This window comes from Aristolochia californica, unplaced genomic scaffold, assembly GCF_029961685.1.
Source record: "Aristolochia californica isolate CCGP_79_NKW_82.1479 unplaced genomic scaffold, dmAriCali1.0.hap1 SCAF_474, whole genome shotgun sequence".
Lineage (NCBI taxonomy): Eukaryota > Viridiplantae > Streptophyta > Magnoliopsida > Piperales > Aristolochiaceae > Aristolochia > Aristolochia californica.
Genome location: NW_027182186.1, coordinates 1 through 7500, shown reverse-complemented (window position 1 = coordinate 7500; position 7500 = coordinate 1). Strand labels below are relative to the sequence as shown.

The following is a 7500-nucleotide window of genomic DNA, read 5'->3' as shown; positions in this document are numbered from 1 at the left end:
CAATACCCATGTTTCCCGAAGCGACACTTCGTTCCACTCCTTTCATTTATACTCCAAGCGCGATTGCTATAATATATACTCCCTCGACCACTTCAAGACAGATCGATCTTAAGAAGATCATTGCCCACTCCCCAGTAGCCCATATGAATCTGGTGACTATGGGTATGTCTAGTCGGGCGGCGGCCGTTAGGTCACCTATTTTGAGTTATGGACACACAAGGCCAAAACATGTGTGCCGGGCGTGCGACCCATCAACCTACTAGCAATGGGGGAGAAAACATAGCATGTCGCAACAAAAGCTTGATTCGAGGCGTCAGCAAAACACAGCCGTCTGTTCCAAAAACTAAACCCCCTTAGCGCCCCGGGACGGGAGTGAGGGACGGTCCTACGCGCAGGCAGCTGCAGAGGCAGCCTGCCTATAAAGCGCCTTATAACAATAGGGCCCAATAGGGCAAGCGCCTAAGCGCCTATTGCGACTTTGGGCGTGTGCTAGCCTAGCGCACAAGCCGCCGGGCACTCTAAGCCAACGAAGTCTGCGGCTTGAAGCGCCTATCGCTACAAGGGCGTTTCAAAAAGTGCCCCTCTTACTACTTAGGGCTTGTGCGCTAGACGAGGTCAGAATCTAATCTTTCTGTTGGCTTTCCAATTCATTCGTGAATAAGAAAGAAAGGGCTAGAAGCGAGCGCTTCTAGCTGCTTCGCCTGCTTCTTATTATGGCGTGGCGGAAATGAACGAAAAGCGAGATGAACGTGCTATTTTCAAATCGATTGATAGATGGCCTGATCTGTTCTGATAGATCGAAAGAGTAGGAATGGATAGAGAGGGAATCTATCAATAATAAGGGGAAAGATACTCAATAGATCAATAGATCGAAAGAGGATATCGCACTATTATGGATCCATCAGAAAGAAGATATGTATCTGATGGAGTCTACATCGTACGTAGAGCGCCCAAGCGCTTTTTGGGCCAGCTCCGTTCTCTTATCCATCGGTCCAATGCACAGGGCTCATCTCATGGAGGGAAAAGCAAAAATGTAGTTGTGTTGTTGTTGTTCGCCGCCTCGACGCATTCCCTTATCTCCCCGGCATCGTCCCACACAGAAAGAAAGAGTGCTCCGCCCCGGCCCGACCTGTAGGTCCGCTAACGTAAAGCGAGGAGTTGAGCCTGAACTGGCGAACCAAAGTCACTTTCGGAACCATACTTCCTACAGCTAACACGTGTCCAGTCCAGCGGGAACGCGCAGCGCAAACGAACGTGAGCTGCTATACCGAATCCCCCGCTGGCCATCGGGGACCGAGTGGTAAGGCCATGATCCGCAGGGGAACGGATCACTCATTCTTCCATTGGGGACAGGTGCACGAACGACAACTCCAAACGTCACACATCCGCCGCCTACCTACCGTATAGGTGGCACCAGCGAGATCCAGCTAAGGTAAGGAACTTCGTGTCGCGGCTGCTCCACTCCTCTGCGGTCTCTTGAACTGAACTTCGTTGCCTTCCCGCGCGCGAAGCGAATGGGCGCTGTGCCGTGGGTCAGTTTCGGGGCGGGGGGCGGAGAGAGACCAGAAGAATGAATCATTTGGATCGACGAGCCATTTCGTGAATCAATGGAATGTCTGTCTATCCATGAACATCTATTCTATCTGTAAGGGGATCTCTCTATCCATAATGAAGTCTTATATGGCATGATATGATCGCCTAGCCGTAGCCGCATATCAGCTGCGCTCAATATGCGGGATTTCTGTTGGATCAGATCTTTCGCTTTGACGGAAGCTTTTGGACCTAGCGAAAAGGACTCGGCGCCTTCGCGCAAGCAAGCGCGAGAGAAGCAAGCAAAGTAGAAGCTTTGCCAGAAGCAAGACGAGGAAGCGGAGCTGTCGTAGAAGCGGTAGCTTCCCCCGACCGACTACAATACAACAGTCGCGACCTACTTTGATTCAAGAAAAAAGGCCTTTTTTCTTGCTTTGCCCTATAGGGTACGCTCTGCTCGCCCTACTTTGATTCAAAAGAAAGGCGAACAGGGTTGGTTTGGCAACAAGCAGACGGCTCTCTATCATAGTTGCAAGGGGGCTGTTCGCCTTAACTACTTAAGTACCAAAGGCTGCTTTCGGTTTCATAAGGGGGGCTGTTGACTACAAGCTATCAGCGCTGTCTTAGATTGAATGGCAATAAGATAAGTCGACGTTCAATCTCTAAGGCGGGTTTCCGCTGAGAACGGAATAGTGTTCGTGTCCAAAGGTGAACAAAGCCTAGCTTATAGAGTTCGCTGCTTTTCCCAGGCCTACGAAGGGCTTATACTGCTCGCCTTTGTTTGATATGTTCATTCAGTACCAATACAAACTACAACTACACCAAAGCCCCAGGGCCACTATAGAAGCTAGAAGTAGCCTATAGTAGTAGTAGAGTAGTCGGCCTAACCAAAGCGTCACGACATAATCAAAAGGTTACCCTTCAGAATCTTAAGTAGGGGGCTTATCCCGCCCGCCTACCAATCAAAGAGGCTGAGAGTAAGCGTAAGCTCACCCGGAAGCTCGAAGAGCTTTCTCCGCCGGAGAGAGTGGAGAAGGGGAGAAGCGACTCGTCGTAGAAGCTTCGCTTCCGGGACGAAGCCAAGCCTAAAACCTAAAAGATCGACTTGGCGCAGGAGGCCAAGCATTCTGGGCTGGAAGGAGGCAAGCAAATGAAGGGAGGCATTACGGGCCGACTACAATAAGCAAAGCTTCGTAGACTCGACAAGTCGCTTATAGAATGCCGACTACTAAGTGAAGTTCAGTAAGGGGGGGGGAGCTGCAGAGGCCGCGGGCGTGTGCTGCAAGTGCCCCCCTCTTGCTATTTTGGGCCTTTAGGCACCTTATAGCAATAGTGGCACCCGCGCTTCGCTCGCTGGCGTGAGCGCTGGCTGTGCGAAGCCGACCACTACATAAGCCGCTGGCGGAGAAAGCTCTTCGAGCTTCCCTTCATTCGCTTCGCGGGAGCCGCACAGCACATAGCTGGAAGTCAGAGGGCCCGTACTACCTGCCTAAGCCTTCGCTCCGAGGGACCGTAGAATGGAAAGCGCCTTCTAAACTACTCGGCAGAAGGGAAGGGGCCTATGTATTTGCATGACCCCTGCAGATTTGACCCTACCTACACCCGGAGCCAATCCCCTAGCGGTCCTGCCACCACGCCGCAGAACGGGAGCTCGTGTGGAACCTTGGATTTCTGGCGTAACAGCGGTGGAACGTCAAAAAAAAGATGACGGCCGCGCGGGCCTACGGTACGGGGAATTCGGCCAAAATATGGACACCCGAAGGGCCCGGCACGCACAATCCTATCCTATCCGAGTCCGAGTTTACCCCGTCATTGCACTTCGGACAGCTTTGATCCAGCCCCGCATCATAAGGAGCACCCCCCTTTCGAGAGGTACCCAAATGGTACGGTACATAGGAGCTTGGTCTTTCTCAACGTGGTGTATAGCACGAAAAACCATTCGATACAAGATAGGGCCGTTCACATGAAAGAAGAGAATCAATCCTTTCTTCTTTTCTTTCTCTTTCTCGAGGGGGGAAAGAGAAGTAGGGTATTATGGAGGGAGGGGGACATTCGGGCGCATTTCTCAAAATCCTCCACTGCATCCAGGATCACAAGTGGAATGCTAAGCAAGGGTGGGGAGGCAGCGAGCTCCGCTGGAACAGAAAGCAGCAAGCAGCTGGGATGCGCGCGCTAGTCCTATTAGTATAGTAAGGCGCGCAGTTATGTAGTTTTAGCGCACACGCCCAAAGTTGCAATAGAGCGAGAAGCCTGCCTATAAAGCGCCTTTACACAATAGGGCCCAAGAGGGCTGAAGCACCTATTGCTATTGTAGGCTTGGGGGCTTGTGCGATAGAAGTGCGCGAAGCGGAGCGCGGATGCGCTCGCTCACTGGCTGCTATAAGCGCTAGCGCGCGTACTCTTCTGTGGAGTCGCACGGAACGAGCCTTGTCTTCCCTCCAACGACTAGCTCCCCTTTCTTGTTCCGGTCCGACAACGAGGACGCTGCCCTTCTCCTGTCGTGGAAGGACTTCAGCCTGTGGTGTGGTCCAACCCATGGGCGGAGTCGCCCTCATCCCCCCCCCCATTGCTCAGTGCTCCCTGCTGCTTCGCTGGGCTTTACCCGTCCCCGGCGTGGACGCGGGCTTCTATAAGAGAATGATAAGCTCTCTTAACAAGAAAACGCGAACCGCGCGGAGCCCACCCGAGTTCGTTTTCTGCCGCCACTGGCCGGCCGCTGGGGAAACACTGCCCGGCCCCCTCTCGGGAAACGGGGGTGGGGGTCCAACAAGCACTTGCTGCAGAGGGGGGCCCACAAGCACCCGGCCCGCCCCTTCTAGCGCACAAGCCCGCGGGCACTCTAAGTAAAGCCGACCTCTTTTTCGCCAGTGCTGACGCTGTGCGCGCGTAGATAAGGAAAGCAAAATCCCAGTGGGGGGGAAGGGGGGCCGGTGCCTTTCTTTTACGGCCTAAACTCCTATTTGTCAGCCGTGGGGAACTACTGATCGGTCGGGGGGAGGGGAAAGCGTGGGCCTACCTATCCCGATAGGACCCCCATAAAGGAACGGGAGCAGTTGAGAGGTTCCATATTGCCGAGCCGAAGGGCAGCACTTCTGTACGTGATCGTAGTATGTCACGTCGTCTCGTCCCCGCTGCATCGAAGAGTACCTATGCACTATGTTCCGGTTCACTGATAAGGAAGATAGAGTTGGGGTGGGGGTCTACGATGTGATACTCAAGTATGACCCGGGGAGATACATGCTAACTATGGGTAGGAAGCAGGAACCATTCTGTCAAAAATGTCGAGGGGTTACAGATCTCTTATACAACCATCGATCCGACAGAGCGGAACGACCAGAAAAAGAAGTGGAGTTAGAAAGCCGTATGATAGGTGGTAACTATCTTGTACGGTTCGGGGGGTAATCGGCGTACTCCGATCAGTGGGGGGGGAATATTTGGCTCTATCGAACATACAGGGAATTGGAGGTAGCATTCCACCGATGTCAAGTCATGGACCGGTTCCTTCAGCCCTTTTTCTATGTGTTGGTGTTCTATATGACCGACATCAGACTCGACTTGCTAGATATTACGGAGGTTTAGTGAGCACCATGCCGAATCTCCCTACCATTTCCTTCTCTTCCACTTTGGCCAATATGAGTTCACCTGGTACTAGCAGCTTTATCGGGGAATTTCCCATCTTAGTAGGAGCTTTCCAAAGAAATAGCTTAGTAGCCACATTAGCAGCGCTTGGGATGATTTTAGGCGCGGCGTATTCCCTTTGGCTATATAATCGTGCGGTTTCTGGAAATTTCAAACTCCTCCATAAATTCTCCGATCCAAATGGCAGAGAAGTTTCCATATTTCTACCTTTTCTTGTTGGAGGGGCGACCGTCCGTTGAACTACCAAAGAAAAAAGGGTAAACCAATGTGATCATGACATTGTAGGTGCTTGCGATGGGACGGATGCGACTTCCCTCATAAGTAATGGGTGGCATAGCCCGTTGCGGAAGTCCCCCCCTTTTTTTGATCCATTTCTTTAGGGAGCTTCAAAAGAAGGCCCCAAAGAAAGCGCACAAGCCCTAAGGCTCAGGCCCCCAAGCCATAAAGGCGCACAAGCCTTAGGGCACTTGACGCCCCTGCTGTTGCTGCAGCGCACACGCCCGCTTCTAGCGCACAAGCCCCTATTACGTAAAGGTGCTCCGCCCCTTTACGCAATAGAGCCGTAGGCGCCTATTACTACTTTGGGCTTGTGCGCTAGATGCAGCAGCGAGCGCATCCGCGCTCCGCTCACTGGGTGGGACCGAGAGAAAGAAAGAAAGGGGGGGCGACCATGCATGGCACTTCTCGACCGTGTCTCCGAGGGACAGTTGAACGAGCGACTCATGAATGCTGCCGGGTCGGACGAGCCAATAACTCGAACGCGTTCGGTCAGTTTTTTGAGCAAGAATCACAGCGTTACCTTACCTTCACCATGATACGGACTCCAAGTTCTTATGGCAGAGCACGAGGAGTTTCCAACTTCAATATGATGATGGGAATGGAAACCAGAAGCACGACTGGGGTCTTCGTGGTCCGAGATAATACTAACATCAGTAACAGTAACGTAAGCATGAGAGTTTTTGGTAGTACCGGTGAACCAGATGGCCGCGGCGAGGGAATCTGGGACGGAGGACTCGTAGTATCTCTCTAGATCTGGCAAAAGCGAAAGACCCCCTAACGTAATTCGAATGGGGGCTGACCGCTGAGCCCACTCTGGCCTCGCTGGGCGGGCCCCAGTGGGTGCGAGCTGGAGCTGCCATAGCTTATGGCTAGAGCAATGGGAGGGGGCCCCAGCAGAGAGAACAGTAAGGATAACGAGCGCGGAGCCCGCTTGGCGGGCGGCAGGAGCAGCGGGCAAGTGCTTGGTAGGCCAACAGCCCAGTGAACCGGGCGGGGCACAAGCCGCAAGTACGAGAAATTGGCCCCGCTCCGCTTTATTAAAAGCAAGGACCGCGGAAGGAGGTCGAACCAAGGACCTATGGAAGTCGGGGCTCGTCCCCGGTCAATATTGGATCAAACTATAGGGGGCCGTAGCACTGACCTCTTTTTTTATTGATTCAATACTATAGGGGAAAAGATCGTACTCTTCCCTACCGAGACAACGGACACTCTCAACGGATCCTCCACGCGCAGGGCATACCTCTTCCGTGCGTCTTTCTCGTGGCGGGAACAGAACAACAGGGAAAGACCCGGCCGACCTGCCCAGGGCTCGAGGGCGAGCCATACGAGAGTGAGTCGAAAGGCTTCCGTTTCCGTTCTTGGTTTGGGCCCCTCTCGATCTTCTTCGTATAAGGGAAGGGGGAAGGAGTCTAAATCAATGGACATTAATGAACCATCATTGATGGACGTTGCACATGACACGATCAATTCGACTCAAGGTCCGGCGCTAATAGAAGTTGCTTACTCTCCTAGTAGCGAAGGAAAAAGGCAGGGCTTTTTTCGTAGTAATAGTGGGCGGGTCTCATGAGATCTATGCCGGCCGCCGGAATCAAACGAAGGTCGAAGGACCATTCGATTCATTAAGGGGCATAGATCTAGGCCTCTTTGTTCGGTCAATCACCAAAGGCGGGGGGAACCACTATGGACGAGACCTCCCGGCCTCGATTCTTTTGCATAGTCCGGGGGCCGGCCTTTCAGAGCAGCGGGGCATAGCGGCGCCCTCGCCTGGCGCCATTCCCGGACCTAGCAGCAGACGGGCGGGCCGGGCCTGAATTCAGAGACCAGACTCTTCTTTGCTTGAGCTGCTCCCACGCACGCAGACCGGAAGATCTCTGTCTGGACAAGTACGTAGAGATCTTCGTGGGACCGGGGAGGGAGTCTCAATCGATCTTTTCTAGGATTCCTTATCACGTCACGCACGGAGATCTTTCCATTGATAGATAAGAGGGCTCCCCCCTTGAACAGACTCTTAAAGGTTAGGTTACTACCTGCCTCTACGGAAGAGCTGCCTTA

General features: G+C 53.1%; 1 pseudogene; it reads left to right on the top strand.

The window, feature by feature from the left end:
* Positions 1-7487, top strand: part of LOC137964914 (NADH-ubiquinone oxidoreductase chain 4-like) — an 8164-nt pseudogene extending 677 nt beyond the window's left edge.
* Positions 7488-7500: the final 13 nt, after the last annotated feature.